Here is a 20,853-nt window from a genome sequence, read left to right as displayed (position 1 = left end):
ACATATACCATCGCGTTCGTTGCATGTCTTCGACTCCTCATTGCGCATGTTCACACTGACCTCATAATGTGAGTCATAGTGTAAAGTTCATGCGCATGCGTTCCATGCGAACGGCGCAAGAGCACCATTTTGCTTGAGGGAAATCCACCCTACAGTTCTATTCATATTGTAGATGCGACTGTTGTAGAAATAAGATCATTTTGTAAGTATGCGACCGCTGTAGGGATCTCCTACATACGCCAGCCTCTGGACCGGGATCCCGTCAGGCTTCCCAGAAGAGGTGGTGACCACCTAACTCTCTTGAAAAAAAGAGAGTTACGTTGGATTTATGATCTTGACAGCTTGCACCCTACTGGTCTTAACATCGAGTTCAGGTGATAGTGTTGTGGATCTGCGGATCGTTCTTAGTTCAGCTGTATAAGTGTTCTTGTCCTCCTTATATCGGTATAATGGTGTAAGATAACCGTGAAAGACCAATACATATCTGTAACACACATTTGGAAATTAAAATATTTATTCCTCTCTCTTTGTTTTTAGGTTTTATGTATTCTCACATTATTGGATGTGGATCCTTTAATTTTTTCCTTGGTGGACGATTCGGCCCAATATGGACATCAGCGTCTTTATATCCATGCGTTACTTTAGATATATATTTGCATTTTTATGATATGACTGTTTATTGGAGAGTGATCATCACTCTATGACTGCTAAAATTACCAGCAATGGGCTTAGACTGCCGGCGGAGATCATGGAAATGCTCTTCTCTGACACTCACGGCCTTCTGGTCAGGTGTCTCGCTCGCAAGGTCGGGATCCCGGTCCAGAGGCTGGCGTATGTAGGAGATCCCTACAGCGGTCGCATACTTACAAAATGATCTTATTTCTACAACAGTCGCATCTACAATATGAATAGAACTGTAGGGTGGATTTCCCTCAAGCAAAATGGTGCTCTTGCGCCGTTCGCATGGAACGCATGCGCATGAACTTTACACTATGACTCACATTATGAGGTCAGTGTGAACATGCGCAATGAGGAGTCGAAGACATGCAACGAACGCGATGGTATATGTGGGCCCCATCGCCACTGAAGGTCGTATCTCTGTGATCCACATGCAATAGGTCACTTATATAATCGTGAATTTACCTAAACAAAGTATTGTACACATTCTGGCTTTCGTTGAGGGAAAGGTATCCCTAGAGTTATATATTATATAGCACTTGTCACTTTATGCACTTGCACTTTATTGATCTGAACCAGATGTATGTAATTGCAATTGATTGTAACCACACATTTATGGGTTGGACACATTGTAAATGCCTTTATATGCTCTCACTTTCACTGTTATTATGCTTGAGGAAGGCTCTTGTGAGCCGAAACGTCGCAAGACTTGCCATATTATGGGTGAATAAATTACTGCCATTTACCACATTTGGAGTGCAGTCCTACTTCTTCGCTTCATACAAATTTTGGGGTTTGCCGCTGCCCTGTGTTGGACTTGCACCCACACTCTGGCTGGTGCTCCCATTGGACTTTTCCTGTGTATATATATATATATATATAGCACATTTAACATGAGTAGTTGACCCCTGAGGAAGCTGGCGTGATCCGGCGATATGCGTGTATTGTATTGCCCACCAACCTGCACCACCCATTTGTCTATTTGATAAGTATTCCATAATTTTTGGTGCCATATTTTGGCATTTTATACATTGTGTACTTATCTGCTGTATACAGATGTTCTTATTTAGAACCAGGTTGTTGTGGGTATGTGTGTTGGATATATTATGGATCCACACACAATGTCGTAATTGTATACAATTATTTAATTTTTTTTGGTGTTTTGTGTTCCTAAATAAATGTATCTTTTTTACAATAGGTGCAGCTGGTGTATACAGTGTTTCTTTTTCTTATTTCCTATGGCTTTATGTTGATGCTGTGTCTTGCACTCTGGGATTAGTATCTGGTGTGCCCTCATATTCTTTTCTCTTGTTCAACTGTACTTGGCAGGGTGTTTTTACTCTGCATTTCTAGGATTGTGGCACCCACTGTTCTTGTTAGGCCTCATGCACACGGCCGTTGTTTGGGTCCGCATGTGAGCCGCCATTTTGGCGGCTCGGATGTGGACCCATTCACTTCAATGGGGCCGCAAAAGATGCGGACAGCACTCCGTGTGCTGTCCGCATCCATTGCTCTGTACCGTGGGCTTGCAAAAAAATATAGCATGTCCTATTCTTGTCCGTTTTGCGTACAAGAATAGGCATATCTACAATGGGCTGCCCGTTCCGCAAATTGTGGAAGGCACACAGACGGCTTCCTTTTTTTGCGGATCCGCGGTTTGCGGACTGCAAAAAACGGAACGGTCGTGTACATGAGGCCTTATGGCGATTAATTTGGTGGCTAGGGAGGCCTCTTGGAATTCACAGATTCAATCTGTGTTCCGTAAGGATGTTGCTGGTGATGATAGGGGGGATTTTAGATATTTGACTGTGGAAATCACGGCGGCACATAAACTGTTCACGCGAGTGTGGTGGAATGTTAGGAGTCTAGAAGAATACTTTAAATGTTCTATAGTCCCCAGGGGCTTGAGAATCCAGAAATTTCCAGCATGGGAGGTGACCCCAGATTTTTTAAAACACCCATGGGAGCAAGGTTTATTGCAGTGTTCTAAAATGTTGATGGGAATGCTTATTGACCATTATAAGGAATTATTGCGACAGACTAAACATAAATTGGGTGAACTTGAGTCTAAACTTATGTCGTGTGATAAGGATAAGGTGGAAAAGTTTTTTGATAAACTAAAAGAGACAGTGGAAAATTATGATTTGGATTTTGATAGGAAACAGGCTTTTAAATGGAAGCATACAGGAAACACACGTGGCCGAAGGAAAATAGGGAATGACAATATGGCAACAAAAACTGTGGTCAATACTTCTGTGAATAGCATAAGTGATGGAGATTTTTTATCCAAAACCAGTGATGATGGGGAATCAGGAGGTGATTACGTAAACCTCCAAAAAAAAGGTCCCCAGCATCACAAAGGCAACAACTATCCATCATTCCACAAGAAACATCTACAGCAACAATAGTTCCTCCAAGTACTGACTCCCTCCAAGTGATTAATCTTTCTTCACATGTCTTGACGCTGGAGGAGAAGTCAGTATTAGAGAATGGATTATCCTTTCACCTATGTGTACTCTGGATAAATTTGAGTTTGTTAAGGATACCTATTTATTTTGTAGACCACTTTGTTTTAGATTATTATATGATAAACCATCGATGATTCAAGACCTGGCCAAAGATGAACGAGGAATCTTTTTAGATCTTATGGATCTGCTTTGGGAAAATGATACAAGTACAGGTGGGAGGTCTTTTACATTACGGAGACCCTCCACTATCACACCCTTTCTTGGCCTGTTTCCTAACATTGGCTTGTTTTTCCTAGCAATTGTGCAGGAGATCCGGAAATTGACACCAAATACCATTTATGGTAGGAATTTGGGAAAAATGGAACTCGCCATATTTGTGATATTATTTGTGATCAAGGAAGCTGACAAAGGTGGGAATGTTGTTCTATGGGATGGTAATTTATACACATGTACGGCAAGTACAGTTTATGATACCAACCTTATGATACAGGAGGTCTGCTATATAATTATCAGAAATTTGCCCTCTAATATCAGATGGGCGATTATCTAATAAAACCTGCAACAATTGATCATCTATCCTGAGTCCCCTGATGAACCAGTCTTTACAATTTCTGGGGAAACGCGTCGGGACAAACTGCTAAGAAGGGATGAACATCATCAATCCTTACAGGCAGGGTAATATTAGGCGACAGCGAGGGCTGAGCCACCGAGAGGTGGGGTCGCCCCTTTCGGGGCGGGTGCTCCGCTCCGCCTGCTCTCTTTCACCGTATGGCCAGGTCCACAGTCATCTAACTGTCAGTTGCCGTTATATTTTTATATATATCGGACTGCACTATCCTGATACGTCCAAAGTAAGGCCTGATCTATTTATTTGATGTAGCCTAACACTTACTCATACTAAGATGGGGTAATATTTTAACCAACGATAGTAAAAGTTATGTTTTAGATGAAAAGGAATTTCTCTCTGTGATTTATTATATTGATACTTTTCGTAACCCTATAATACCACTGTGATTTGTTTGTCAATAAGAAGTTGGACAAACTTTTGACTACAGCCCACAGTATGAACATCATTACAAAGAAGGAATTACAGTTCTTGGAGGTCTGCCATCCTGTCATCCCAACCTTTTACATGCTACCAAAGGTGCATAAGAATTTAACTAACCCTCCTGGTCGCCCAATTGTGGCTAGTCTTGGTGGCCTTTGTGAGCAGGCCTATGTTTATTTGGATTTTTTCTCCAACCTTTTGTTTTAGGTCTTGGATCCTATGTTCGTGATTCCATGCACTTGAATGAGAGCCTACATGATATCACATTATCGCTGAATACTTTGTTGGTTACATGTGACGTTGAATCGTTATATTCGAACATCTCACACATAGATGGCCTCTGCCACCAAATACTTTTTGGCCAAATCGTCAAGAGGCGATCCAGCCCACCACACTTTTCAAGTTTACTACAATTCATTCTCAATCATAATTATTTTGTTTTTGACCGTATTTTCTACAAACAGGTATCTGGGACTGCGATGGGTGCCTGCTGTGCATCCACTTATGCCAACCTTTTTTTATGTTGGTGGAAGGAGACACGTCTGCATCCACTAGATCTGTTCTGTGAACACATTGTGGGCTGGTATCGCTATATATTGACAATGTCCTTTTTCTTTGTCAGGGGCCAAGAGAGGTATGCAAACAGTTTATAGGTCTATTAAATCAAAATCGGCTGAACATTTTTTTGACGTACAAAAGTTTGGATGTGGAAGTCGACTTTCTTGATTTGAAGGTCCGGATTGATGGCTCTCATATTGTGACATAATTGTTCTGTAAGGACACTGCCACTAATAGTTTACTTCACTATCATAGTTTTTGTCCCACTCATTTGAAGAAGGGGATACCAAAAGGCCAGTTCTAGCGTTGAGCGATACCGTGGAAGTTCGGGTTCAATGCGAACCGAGAACCTCATTTAAGTCAATGGGGACCCGAACTTCACTTTATTATTTTCTGTTATAACATGGTAATAACGGAAAATAATAGCATTCTTAAAACAGAATACTAAATAAAATGTCTTCTGAGGGGTTAAAAACTAATATAAAATTCACCTCATCCACTTGATTGCGCAGCCGGTATCTTCTTACAGGACTGGAGGAGGAGGAGGACATTGGAGCACAAGCAATATGTAGCAAAATGGGTGTTTTTTTTACACAAGTGACAGGAGAGGAGGAGCAGGAGGAGCAAGAGGGAGATGAGGAAGATGAGGCAGATGACCCAGGCACACCATATGCAGTGGAGATGGAGACAGGGAGTCCCTCCGAGTCACTTTCGCAAATGGCCCACAGCGTGCTCACTTGCTTGGGTAGTGACAGATGAATTGTCACCATTCAGCAGAGGGATGACTTCTGGCTCTCCACCTTGTTGGACCCTCGCTACTGGCTGCTGCCTATCTGCGCCATCATCCATCCTTTCACAGGTCTGACCGGGGGGGCCCCTCTGCACTCTCGTTCCACTGCCATGGCTGCTGTGACAGGGTGGGGGTGGGGTAGAAGCAGTACCAGCTCCATCATCAGCAGCTTTAGTTTAGGGTCGCTGATGAGCATCTTTCTTCACCCGCCTAGTGAAGAAACTACACACCAGCAGCAGCTAGACCTGGAGCAGAACCTGAACCAGCAGGTGGTGGCATACTTGGACATCACCCTGCCACAACACATTGAAGATCCGCTGCACTACTGGGCAGCCATACTGGATTTGTGGCTGCAACTGGCTGAGTTTGCTTTGGAAAATCTGTCCTGCCCGGCCAGTAGTGTGGCATCAGAGCGGGTGTTTAGTGCAGAGGGGGCCATAGTTACCCCAAGGAGAACTCGCCTGTCCATCCAAAATGTGGAGAAACTGACAGTTGTCAAGATGAATCAGGCATGGATAAGCCAGGATTTCCACCCACCAATGCCTGATACATCAGATTAGATCATCCATGCTTCCTCACACAAACCTTGACAAAAGAGACAAGTGGCTACCTGCCTCAGCTACTATTCTCATGCTGCCACCCACCTGATGCCACGCATCTGATGCCAAGTGATCCTTCCTACACCCACCATCGTCATGCTGCTGCTGCTGCCACCTCCACACTATGCCATTGTGCCACTCTGTGGTCTCCTCATGCTGCTACTGCTCCCACCTCCAAACTATGTCACCTTGCCAGTCTGTGGCCTCCTCATGCTGCTGCCAACTCACAACTCTGTCTCTGGGCCACTTTATGGCCTCCTCATGCTGCTGCTGCTGCCACCTCCACACTACCTGTATGTCACCTTGCCAGTCTGTAGCCTCCTCATGCTGCTACTGCCACCTCCACACTCTGTCATTGTGCCACTATGTGGTCTGCTCATGCCACTGCCACTTCACCACTCTGTGGTCTCCTCATGCTTCTGCCAAATCACTACTCTGTGGTCTCCTCATGCTGCTGCCACATCACCACTGTGTGGTCTCTTCATGCTGCTGGAACATCACTACTCTGTGGTCTCCTCATGCTGCTGCTACCTCAACACTATGTCACTGGGCCACTCTGTGGTCTCCTCATGCTGCTGCCATCTTACTATGTCACTGGGCCACTCTGTGGTCTCCTCATGCTGCTTCCACCTCACCACTATGTCATTGGGCCACTCTGTGGATTTATCATGCTGTTCCCACCCTCTACACTCCATGACTTGGCCACTATTTTGCCTTTTTGGTTGGTTGAGATCATCATTTATTTGACGATTCTTCTGATCTGTCAGAAGAAAGGAAAAATGAGACGCAAAATGGATCCTGTCTATGTAGCAGCTGTAAAGCTTGTATGGTCCCATCAGAATTGGATTATGATTTGGTAGCCAAAAGCAGGAGTGGGTATAAAACACAGAAGACATGCAAATATTACAATCACGTGTCATTTCTGTTTTGGATCCACTCCTGTTTTTTTTTTTTTTTTAGCTTTAGCACTACTGTGTCAACACCAGTTCTGTGAGAAGATCTGGCAGATGTTCTCTCTACCTCTTGTATGATGTTCTTTGTTTTGGTTTCACTTTCTCATCTCCTTTCCTTCTGCCAGGTGTCACTTATTTCGACTAATTGTCTTCCTTTATAATCCCTCCCATACTGCCTAACTTTGCGGTTTATACTACTTCCTGGATGAGGTGTTCACTGCTGGAGGCTGCATCTGCTGTTTATTCAGATAAGTAATTTACTTTATTGTGTTTCCTTGCTGGATTGATTCTAGGTGACCCTGACTCTGTCCGTATTAAGTGCAGGGAGCCGGTGGTCGTGTCCCCTCACTATTATAGGGTTTTCTGGTGTTACACAGTATTAGGTACGTGGGCATGCAATCGTCTACCATACAGACCTTTGCATGTGCATAGCAGTCAGGGAGAGCTTTTAGGGTTTTATAGGGCTCACCTATAAGCTCCTTAGTTTGGGATCAAGCCAGTCGCTCGTTTATTTATAAGTTCCAGCTTTCTGCTAACTTCATCAGTGACATTATAAACCGCTATAACCGTCTTAAGCATGGATCCGGTTTCAGCCTTGATTGACCACATGCAAAGTATTTCGCTGGAGGTAGCAGAGCTCCGTAAAACTGTGTCTCAGTTTTTAGGTGACCGGTTCTGCTGGCGTTCATGGAGTTTGTTCCGAGCCTAAGATCTCGCTCACGGATACGTTCTCCGGTAGTAGTGAGAATTTTGTTCGCTTTAGAGAGGCTTGCAAACTCCATTTTTCGCCTACTTCCCCATTCCTCTGGTGATGAGGAGCAGAGGGTGGGGATCATCATCTCGCTGCTCAGGGATAACGCTTAGTTTTGGGCCTTTTGGCTGCCGGTGGGGGCACAGCCGCTCCAATCGGTGGATTAATTTTGTGTAGCCCTGGGGCAGATATATGGTGACCCGGATGGTATTGCTCTGGCTGAATCTAAACTGCGTCTTTTATGCCAGGGTAAACAGTCCGCAGAGATATATTGTTCTGAATTGCGGAGATGGGCAGCTATTACTGGTTGGAATGATGCTGCACTCCGAAGTCAATTTTGCCATGGTCTTTCGGAAATATTGAAAGATGCATTCGCTTTTCATGAGAGACCAACATATTTATATGTTCCAGCTATCTGCTAACTTCATCCGTGACATACTGATGGATTACTGACCAAATGCTGACCGAGTGAAGGCGGATGCTCAACAGAAAGGATCTGTTTTTTGGGGGTTATTGTTCTGACAGATCAGAGGAAGGGCAAAATAATCAGTGATGTCAACACAAACTTACTGCTGACACCCTCTCCACTCTCTTGGGGAGCTCTACTTGTATAAGCGTTTAATAGAACATGTTCTGTAGACATCTATGTGGAATCAGCTGACGACGGTGTGAAAGGAATGCTCTTCTTCTTGACGCTAACATTGACCTGTAAGGCTGAGTTCACACTTGAGTTATTTGGTCAGTTTGGGCCCCATATCTGCCCAAATAAGTGAAGTGTGCAGTGATTCTAAGAGCGACGCCTGTCATCTGAGTGTCATACTGACTCACAGTATTGTTTCACTACCACAGCAGACTCCCTATGCGTGTTACTGCAAGGCACAGTGTTCCACACCACTATACAGGCTCTCTGCAGCCAGAAAATAGCTGTTTTTAATGGAATTCACCACAAAAAAATTTGAATCAAATCTTTTTGGGAAATTTCTAATAGTAAAGCCCATTGTGCCCCCTTTGTAGTAGTAAAGCCCATTGTGCCTCCTTCACAGTAATAATGCCCATTGTTACCCCTTTGTAATAGTAATGCCCTTTGTGCCCCCTTTCTAGTAGTTATGCCCTCTGTGCCCCCTATGTGTTAAAAAAAACTAAACAAAAACACAGTGATGTCAAAACAAACTACTCACCTTGTCCCATTCCTGGTGCTCACAGCAAGCTCTCCCCTGCAGACACAGATCTCTCTGCAGCACTGTGTGGGAGGAGCTTAGGCAGATTCCCGGGCTGCAGGCTCCTCCCACAGAGTATAAAACGTAACCTTTATTATACTAGTATATTAAAATAACCTCACATATAGCACATATTGAACAAAACAACAAATAGTACATATAGTTGGCATACGATGGTCGTCAGTCTTCCATGATGTAGGAAGGGGCAATTTCATAGGCAGGGTGGTTATATAAACTCGGGGCTCTCTCCCTACTAGTCACCTTAAACTTTGATCCCTGTCTACAAAACAGAATGGCCGCCCCGATAGGGTCACTCTATCTACACCGATGGGAGGTTAGACACAGATCACTGGATCAGCGGCCCATATCTACTAGGAGTGGAGTAACCTTACTCACTGGTGACTTGATTATCTTAGGTAGAACTCCAGGCACGCAAGTACCACTGATATGATTACCAATATGCGTGACATGCAATATATGGATGTAACACCTATTTGAGATGTGAACACATACAATTGAACTGGTGCGATACGTGGAAAGCACTAGATTGGTGTTACAAGTCTGCATCTTGATTGTTGGTACAATCAGTTGAGGGGAGTTGGGGGCTGCAAGCCAAACTTAACCTTTGGTCTAGACTTCGAGTTTGATCATTATTTTGCGGCTGAATAAGTTACTAATTATCGGTATATTGTTACCATTGAATGTTTGACTACTATACTTTATACCTGTCTGATGCCTATTGGGACATGTCTTAAAGGGCTTCTGTCACTCCACTAAAGTGATTTTTTTTTTTTGGGCTAGTGAAATTAGTTATATTGCGATATATGACAATATAATTGTGTTACTTACTTTGATCCAGCAGTTTCTGCAAAAAACGAAGTTTTATCATATGTAAATTCGGTCTCTAACAGCAAGTAGGGCGGCTACTTGCTGCTAGCTGCTGCAGAAATCCGCCCCCTCGTTGTGTTGATTGACAGGGCCAGCCGGGATCTCCTCCTCCGGCCAGCCCTGTCGGCATTTCAAAAATCGCGCGCCTCTGTTGATTCGGCGCAGGCGCTCTGAGATGAGGAGGCTCGTCTCCTCAGAACTCCCTCAGTGCGCCTGCGCCGATGACATCATCGAAATAGAAGTCGTCATCGGCGCAGGCGCACTGAGGGAGTGCTGAGGAGACGAGCCTCCTCATCTCAGAGCGCCTGCGCCGAATCAACAGAGGCACGCAATTTTTGAAATGCCGACAGGGCTGGCCGGAGGAGGAGATCCCGGCTGGCCCTGTCAATCAACACGACGAAGGGGCGGATTTCTGCAGCAGCTAGCAGCAAGTAGCCGCCCTACTTGCTGTTAGAGACCGAATTTACATATGATAAAACTTCGTTTTTTGCAGAAACTGCTGGATCAAAGTAAGTAACACAATTATATTGTCATATATCGCAATATAACTAATTTCACTAGCCCAAAAAAAAAATATCACTTTAGTGGGGTGACAGAAGCCCTTTAAGTGTCCCCTGATGAGCCCGATTTATTAAACTGGGCGAAATGCGTTGGAATTGGGATAAAGGGACCTATATGTGCTGGTATTTTCTAACTATCGAGGTACCCTTTTAAAAACATTAATAACATACAATTGAGTTTAAAGTGTACTTGGCGTCTGTTTGGACAGTCGCTTTGTTCATAATAGTCTTTACTGTGGGTATATGAATTCCATCATCATATATGAGCAAATACATTTTTGATATATTCTGCATTTATTATTTTTTGTATATCGAGATTAGGCCACATTATCAACTATAGGCCACCTCAATAGGGTGGGCCGCAATCACCTGGTTTCATGGCCATCCTATGGCATATAGAAGGTTCCTGAATACCGGATCTCCCCTATCGGGGCGGCCATTGCGTTTTGTAGGCAGGGATCAAAGTAGGGAGAGAGCCCCGAGTTTATATAACCACCCTGCCTATGAAATTGCCCCTTCCTACATCATGGAAGACTGACGACCATCGTATCCAGACTATATGTACTATTTGTTGTTTTGTTCAATACGTGCTATATGTGGGGTTATTTTTATATAATAGTATAATAAAGGTTACGTTTTATACTATAGTGGTACTCTGTGATAGTGATACTTGTAATTACACCACTATAAGTATATCTCCCCTTTGACGGGTTACTGTCCTAGCTGTGATTTCCTCCCACACAGGCCAGCAGCACAATCTGTGCCTGCAGGCTGAGTGGTGGAGCAGGGAGCAGAAGGCTTCCTGCTCCACCATTCAGTTCGGGAGAGACGGAGCGCGGTAATCTGAGTGACAGGACGGCAGCTCCTGGCGCTCCATCAGTGAGCACTTTCATTTGTATTGATGGAAGTTCTCATTGCTTCTGGGCTCTGGTACCCCCCTGACAGTGCGCACCCCGTGTGGACTGCCCCCCTTAGCATGCCACTCGGGTATGAGCTGTAATTTATACCTCTTATCTACAGAGCAATGAGGGGGAAGTTGCAGAGAGTGACGAGGAGAAAGCAAAGCTATTAAATATTTTTTCTCCACTGTATTCACTGAGGAAAATAAACTGTATGATGAAATGCAGAATGTGAAAGTAAATTCCCCATTAAAAGTGCCCTGTCTGACCTAGGAAGAAGTACAACAGCAACGTAAAAAGATTAAAATAGACAAATCGCCAGGGCCAGATGGCAAACACCCTCTGTATCTTAAGAGAATTAAGTAATGTCATAGCCAGACCCTTATTTCTGATATTTACAGACTCTATACTGACAGGGAGTGTTCCACAGGATTGGCACATAGCAAATATGGTGCCAATATTCAAAAAGGGTGCAAAAACAGACCCCGGAAACTATAGGCCGGTAAGTTTAACATCTGTTGTGGGTAAACAGTTTGAAGGTTTTCTAAGAGATGCTATCTTGGAGGATCTCAATGAAAACAAGCAAATAACATCATATCAGAATGGCTTCATGAGGGATCGGTCATGTCAAACAAATTTAATCAGTTTCTATGAGGAGGTAGGTTCTAGACTTGACAGTGGTGAATCAATGGACGTCGTATATCTTAACTTCTCCAAAGCATTTGACACTGTACCACATAAAAGGTTAGTATATAAAATGAGAATGCTCGGACTCGGAAAAAACGTCTGTATGTGGGTAAGTAACTGGCTCAATGATAGAAAACAGAGGGTGGTTATTAATGGTTCCCACTCAAATTGGGTCACTGTCACTAGCAGAGTACCTCAGGGGTCAGTATTGGGCCCTATTCTCTTCAATATATCTCTTCTATACAGCGTTCCGTACCATTGAAATGAATGGGACGGCTTGGGTGTAATTACACCTGCTCACTGCTGCAGATGCAATAGCTAGAAGGTAAACAATGAAGAGGAGGCAGCGCTGGCACAGCGCGCGCCTTCTCTTCAAACAGCTGATCGGCAGGGGTGACGGGTGTCGGACCCCCGCCGATCTGATATTGATGACCTATCCTGAGGATAGGTCATCAATAAATATAAATTGGACAACCCCTTTAATGATCTTGTAGAAGGCTTGCACAGTAAAATATAATTTCTTTGCAGATGACACTAAACTTTGTAAAGTAATTAACAATATACAGCTACAGATGGATCTGGATAGATTAGAGGCTTGGGCAGATGAGAAGTGGCAGATGAGGTTTAACACTGACAAATCGAAGCTTATGCACATGGGAAGGAATAATGCAAATCACCCATACATACTAAATGGTAAAAAACTGGGTAACACTGACCTGGAAAAGGACCTAGGAATTTAAATAAACAGCAAACTAAGCAGTAAAAAACTGTGTCGGACAGGAATTTTAATAAACAGCAAACTAATCAGTAAAGTGGAGTACTGTGTACAGTTCTGGGCTCCTATGAACAAGGCAGACATTGCACAGCTGGAGAGGGTTCAGAGGAGAGCAACTAAAGTAATAACTGGAATGGGGCAACTACAGTACCCTGAAAGATTATCAACATTAGGGTTATTCACGTTAGAAAAAAGACGACTGAGGGGAGATCTAATTACTATGTATAAATATATCAGGGGTCAGTACAGAGATCTATCCCATCAGCTATTTATCCCCAGGACTGTGACAGTGACGAAGGGACACCCTCTGCGTCTGGAGGAAAGAATGTTTGTACACAATCATAGAAAAGGATTCTTTACGGTAAGAGCAGTGAGACTATGGAACTCTCTGCCTGAGGAGGTGGTGATGGTGAGTACAATAAAAGAATTCAAGAGGAGCTTAGATGAATTTCTGGAGTGTAATAATATTAGAGGCTATAGCTACTAGAGAGGGGTCATTGATCCAGGGAGTTATTCTGATTGCCTTATTGGAGTCGGGAAGGAATTTTTTCCCCCTTAAGTGGGGAAAATTGGCTTGTACCTCACAGGGATTTTTTGCCTTCCTCTGATCAACTTGCAGGATGACAGGCCGAACTGGGTGGACAAATGTTTTTTTTTTTCAGCCTTATATACTATGTTACTATATTACTATATCAGTACACTGCTTTATATACTGTCCAGGAATGGGTAGTGGGAGGGGCTTTGAATGGGGCATGGGGGCCCAATTTAGATTCTTGCTATGGGGCCCAGTGATTACTATGTAAGCCCCTGTTGTTCACTTCTCTGTCAGATTCTAAATTAGCTTTAAAGGTGTATTTGACTGGCTGATTCTCGGCAGTCTAATACAGCTGTCGATTGCCCAGTGAAATGCTCGTTCATCAGGCAATTGTGATTTTTAAACATGCCTAAAAGTCATTGGTCGCCAGTGGCAGATCGTGCTGTCTAATAGCGATCTGCCGCCGGCAAACAACTAGATAGCGTGATGACGAGTGATGGCATAACAATCGCTCCTTCCCATGCTGTGGAGGAGATTGCTGCATGTATAGCAGCAGTCTCCTCTGCTAGCGAGCAGACGATTTGTAAGCCATGTACCGGGGTTGGGCTCCCCAGGATACAGCGAAGTCACGAATGAGGAAAGCAACTCCAACACCAGCTTTTGCCAAAACAGAATTTTACTAACACGTTATAATAAACACAAACACAAATGCTGAGAACATAAAATAAATTTACATACACACTGTGTTGCACAGCACAGCGCTCTCTAATGGATGCCGGAGGAAATTTTGCAGTAATTTACCTACTGGCGGGCACAATTAAAACTGACGCGTAGTACCTATTATTACCCTGAACCAAACTCGAACAATTGTTTAGGTGCTTAGTACGGGTTAGCCTGTGGTGCAACACAACAGAGACCCTAACAAGCTAACTAGAGAACTGGTCTCAGTCTCTAGGCCCTAACACTGCAGTAAGGTGCATGCACAATCTTACTGAGCTGGGTAGGCTCTTTATTCACTGTAGACATTCAATGGGTGAAGTCATAGATGGCAGGTATGTATCACTGAGGCTACTACTCTGAGTGATATAAATCCTGAAGGTAAGTTGTGACCAGTGATGTTAGATCACTGAGTTTGTGGTAGCTGGAGTTTGGGTCCAGGATTTAGGAGTGACTGAAGAGTTGGGTGGGAAGGTCACTCCCATACTCCATCACAGGTGTTTCTACCTCAAGCAGGTGGAAAAGAAACTACTTAAGAGACACGCTGCCAGGGAGCAGTTGTTGTGTGTTGGTCTGAGAGAAAAAACCCTGGACAAGACCACTTTGCAGATTGGAATCTGTAGCTGAAACCCTACTACCTGGTGAGAAGTCTGTATCACCGTTTCTTTATTAATTCCATGAACTGTTATTTTGATTACAGAAGCAAGCCTGTACCATTTTGCTGTGTGTGTCCCAATAAACCCTGGAAAAAGAGACTTTCTGAATGGTCCCGTTTTCACACCGCTGATAACTCTGGACCAAACAACCAGTCTCTCTAGCAAACATGTCTCTCCAGCTTTGTTCCTCAGCTCTTATCAGCTTTCCTGGAAACAATCTTCCTTTCCCTGAACAGGATCTGGGTCTTGGACAAGGATCAGCTTCACTCAGCTGCAGCTGTGGTCACTGAGGGGTCCTTTCACTCCTGGATCCATTAGATCTTCTGCTCACACACAGTCCCTCAGTCCAGCAAGCTTCTAAGGATACTTTCACACTTGCGTTGTTTGATTCCGGCAGGCAGTTCTGTTACCTGAACTGCCTGCCTGATCAGACAAACTGTATGCAAACGCATGTCATTTTTTCTGACTGATCAGGCATTTTTCAGACTGATCAGTCTGAAAAATGCCTGATCAGTCAGAAAAATGCATTGCAATACCGGATCAATTTTTCCGGTGTCATCAGGCATATCCGGTATTAATTTTTTTTCTCATTTTTAAAGGTCTGCGCATTCCGGTATTTTGAATGCCGGATACGGCACTAATACATTCCTATGGGAAAAAAATCCGGATCTGGCATTCAGGCAAGTCTTCAGTTTTTTTCGCCGGAGATAAAACCGTAGCATGCTACGGTTTTCTCTTTTGCCTGATCAGTCAAAATGACTGAACTTAAGACATCCTGAACGGATTACTCTCCATTCAGAATGCATGGGGATATGCCTGATCAGTTCTTTTCCAGTATAGAGCCCCTGTGACGGAACTCTATGCCGGAAAAGTAAAACGCTAATGTGAAAGTAGCCTAAGATGACTGCTGCTTCTTCTAGCAAGTTCTGAAAACCACACCTCTCATGAATATGAAAAAATATGCAGTCTTTTAGCTGTTTCTTAGGAACAGCGGCATCTTGTGGCCAAACAGCAAAATGTCAGTCCAGATCATTTAACTTCATTTAAAAAAACACAATGTTCAGACAATGAGAGCTGTTTCCCCATCTCACAGATTCACGGGAAGAAACGCTTCCTTCATGATAATCCTCTGCAGAATCGGGCTGTCTAATACAGAAGCTTGCAGCAGATCTTTAATAGGGTGACATTTTTTGCTCATAGATCTTTCGTAGTTATAAAGGGCGACTTTGCATGTGGCAGATATTATTGCAGAAATTTTTGCTACTGAAAATCAGAACCAGTCATCTGAGTGGGGTTGTTTTGGTGGCAAGCAGATGGATTTCTGGAAACTCAAGTCAGATGAATAGGACTGATTTTCAGGGAAAGAAATTTCTGAAACTAAATCTGCCACATGTGAAGGCACCCAAAACAGCACAACCAGTAGCAAAACACTGTTTACTCCTTATATGGCATAACATGGCCCCGTGGAGCTACGGACACCCAAATAGCACCAGGAAAGTAATAGAGGCATCCTACGAGTGAGGCAATTAGCACGTTCCAGGAGGTTCTCCCTCTTTGTTGTGGTTTGCAGTGGGTGGCGTCATTTGTTTTTGTGAGAATGGGTTAAAGCTTCTTTGATCTCATGAGTAATGCTCTTCAGAGCCGATGAGTGGATATTGTGGCAGACAGGTAATTATGTGTTTTGTATTTTATAAGATGAGGCGAAGACACGGAGTGACTGTTTCTTAATAATTCTTTGGACAGAATTCCCCAGATATTGTGTATTTTTTAAGAGTGTGGAGAGAATAATGTCTTCATGTAAGCCGTTCAACTTTATACTAAGCTCCTGCTTTCTCCAGATGATGGATGATATCTTTATATGATTATTTATAGCAGATATAGGGTAAAGTGCCTCACTCAGCGACAATCACAGCTAATGTCAGTCACTACACAGATATTATATTGAAACTGTCACCCTTTCATAGAACACTGCTGTGTGCTAGCACTGTCCCCTCAACTAACACATCACTGTATTCACTATGCTGCTTACTCTGACCTGCCAAAGTGAATCACATCAGTAAGAACATGTATATACATAATTATATATCAGAAGATGCCCACGTTACAACAGTATGGTCCATATCACTATTTACAAAAATATGTAACTTATACCAGCTATACATATATAATTATATACAGAAGATGCCCAGGTTATACCATCATGCTTCATATCACTATATACAAGAAGATGTATGACTTATACCAGCTGTACATATATAATTATATACAGGAGATGCCCAGGTTATACCAGCATGCTCCATATCACTATATACAGGAAGATGTATAACTTCTACCAGCTGTACATATATAATTATATACAGAAGATACCCAGGTTATACCAGCATGCTCCATATCACTGTATACAAGAAGATGTATGACTTATACCGGCTGTACATATATAATTATATACAGAAGATGCCCAGGTTATACCAGCATGGTCCATATCACTATATACAAGAAGATGTATAACTTATACCAGCTGTACATATATAATTATATACAGAAGATGCCCAGGTTATACCAGCATGGTCCATATAACTATATACATGAAGATGTATGACTTATACCGGCTGTACATTTATAATTATATACAGCAGATGCCCAGGTTATACCAGCATGGTCCATATCACTATATACAAGAAGATGTATAACTTATACCAGCTGTACATATATAATTATATACAGAAGATGCCCAGGTTATACCATCATGCTCCATATCACTATATACAAGAAGATGTATAACTTATACCAGCTGTACATATATAATGATATACAGTAGATGCCCAAGTTATGCCAGCATGCTCCATATCACTATATACAATAAGATGTATAACTTATACCAGCTGTACATATATAATGAGATACAGTAGATGCCCAGGTTATACCAGCATGCTCCATATCACTATATACAAGAAGATGTGTAACTTATACCAGCTGTACATATATATTTATATACAGAAGATGCCCAGGTTATACCAGCATGGTCCATATCACTATATACAAGAAGATGTGTTACTTATACCAGCTGTACATATATAATTATATACAGAAGATGCCCAGGTTATACCAGCATGCTCTGTATCACTATATACAAGAAGATGTATGACTTATACCAGCTGTACATATATAATTATATACAGAAGATGCCCAGGTTATACCAGTATGCTCCATATCACTATATACAAGATGTGTAACTTATACCAGCTGTACATATATAATTATATACAGAAGATGCACAGGTTATACCAGCATAGCCCATATCACTGTATACAAGAAAATATATAACTTATACCAGCTGTATATGTATAATTATATACAGAAGATGCCCAGGTTATACAAGCATGACCCATATCACTGTATACAAAAAGATGTATAACTTATAAAAGCTGTGCCTCTATAATGAATGATATACAGAAAATCCCCAGGTTATACCAGCATATTCCATTTGACTATATACAAGAATATGTATGATTTATACCAGCTGTACCTGTATAATTATATACAGAAGATGTCCAGGTTATGCCAGAATGCTCCATATTGCTATATGCAAGAAGATGTATAACTTTTAACAGCTGTTCATATATAATCATATACAGAAGATGCCCAGTTTATACCATCATGGTAAATATCAATAAACACAAGAAGATGTGATCCACTTTGCCCTGAAAATTGGTATACTGCACTTTGAGATTTCCTAGGACTCATATTATTTTCTTTCCTTTTTATTTTTATTTTTTATGTGTTTTTTTCCCTCTCTTTCCCCTCCGTCACCACGGAGGAGCTGAGCAGATTGATATATAGTTTTGGGAAAATATTCAGTGTAACTTGCTATTTATTCATTCATATCTCTGTTCATTCTGGGCTTTGAAGTCAAGGAGGCTGTCCTATCAGTGACCCACAGCCTCCCCTCTAAGGCCTCGTTCACACTTCAGTGTTTGGTCAGTGCTTTCCATCAGTGATTTGTGAGCCAAAACCAGGTGCAGCTCTAAACATAGAACAGGAGCAGATCTTTCCCTTCTACCTAATGTCTATGGAGGCTCCACTTCTGGTTTTGGCTCACAAATCACTGATGGAAATCACTGACCAAACACTGAAGTGTGAACTAGGCCTAAGAGTGTGCATTGTGCTGTCCTTGTGGAGAAAAACTGCCATATGGGAGATACACCTCCTCAGCACCCCGATCTGGCTCCCAGGTACTGTCCAAAACACAATTAAACTTCCCTCTCTTTCTGCAAACACACTGCCCACTGATATTGACAATTTACAATGTTATGTTAACATAGTACAATGCCTTGGTTGAAACTGGTATACTGAAGCAATATACAGTTACTACATGGCATATTGATGAATTGAATCTGATATATTGATGCAGTACAATGTATCAAATAAAACTGCACAGTATATTGACCCTACAGTTTGTTAGATAAAACTGCATATTTATTGCAATGCATTAAATAAAACTGCACGGGATATTGACGCAATGCAGTGCATTGAATGAAATTGGCATACTGACGCAATGAAATGTGCAATTACAAATGGCAGCTAAATTGAAACTGTTGTTTTGCAATTAAATGTACCCTGCTACAAACACACTGGGATAATGTGATGAACTGCTTAATTATACACAGTAGCAAAATTGCAGCTGTTTTTTGGGGGGAAATTAAAGAAGGCACAATTATACATCTACTTCTAAGAACACAATGGTATTGAGGCACTGAAGTGCTTAAAGAGGACCTTTCACTACAATAAAAAATCTAAACTAAGTATACAGACATGGAGAGCGGCGCCCAGAGATCTCCCTTCACTTACTATTATCCCTGGTTCTCCCGATTTAGGCTCCGGTATCTTCAGATTTTCGGCTCAACCGGCAGGAGCCTGCTCTTGTTCTCCTGGGCGTCTCCTTCTCCCAGGCTGGAGTGCTGGCCAATCGCAGTACTCAGCTCAAAGCCTTGGAGAAAAAAAACTTTCAGGCTATGAGCTGAGCGCTGCGATTGGCCAGCGCTACAGCCTGGGAGAAGGAGACGCCCAGGAGAACAAGAGCAGGCTCCTCCCGGTTAAGCTGAAAATCTGAAGATACCGGAGCCTATACTGGGAGAATGGAGTGGTGCCCAGGGATAATAGTAAGTGCAGGGAGATCCCTGGGCGCCGCTCTCCATGTCTGTATACTTAGTTTAGATTTTTTTATTGTAGTGAAAGGTCCTCTTTAATTATAAACAGTAAAATTAAAACTGGGTTTTAGAAAAAAAGGAGCACATGTGCAACATTTGCAACAAAATGTATACTGTTAGTGCTGGGAAAAAACACTTGTGAACTGTAGAACAAAAAATCAAGCTGTTCATGTACAAAAAAGGTGAGGTTGGTGCAGGATTTTGATGATTACAGAATTGGCAGTTCATACATGAACTTTCCACTTGCTGCCAGCACCTGACCTCAGTATGAAACACACATACAGATAGCTCTGAGTGATCACCCTATGCTTTCCCTGATAAAACCCTAACTTTTCTACCTATTGATTCAATCTACCTAACGAAATATGTCCCCGAACTGTCCCTAAACCTAGATCGCAAGCTTGTGCCTATAAATGTTTTCTACCAGACACATCCAAGACACTAGAACCTGCTAAAATGCTGCCCCTTAGCCTGCCCTCTCCCTTCACCCCCCCCCCCCCTACCGCTTTCCCACCAATTTCACAGTAAAACGGCGCTGATGCAATTTTGCATGATTCATTCTAAGTAAAGCACCAAAACTTCTGATTTGTTTGACAATATAATTTTTGGGAAATTTGTAACAAATCATATTAGAATCTATTTGCTGATCTTTACTCCATATCACTATCTATAAGAAGATGTATAACTTATACCAGCACTGTAGACCTATAATGATATACAGTCCTGATCAAAAGTTTAAGACTAGTGATGAGCGGGAGGTGCCATATTCGATTTCGCGATATTTAGCGAACATTCAATTGAATATTCGTGTTTAGAGTTGAGCGAACACCTGGATGTTCGGGTTCGAGAAGTTCGGCCGAACATCCC

The sequence above is a fragment of the Bufo gargarizans genome, chromosome 2 (genome assembly GCF_014858855.1).
Source record: "Bufo gargarizans isolate SCDJY-AF-19 chromosome 2, ASM1485885v1, whole genome shotgun sequence".
NCBI classification, from domain to species: domain Eukaryota; kingdom Metazoa; phylum Chordata; class Amphibia; order Anura; family Bufonidae; genus Bufo; species Bufo gargarizans.
The sequence above is the reverse complement of the archived record's forward strand: the minus strand, read 5'-3'. Positions refer to the sequence as shown.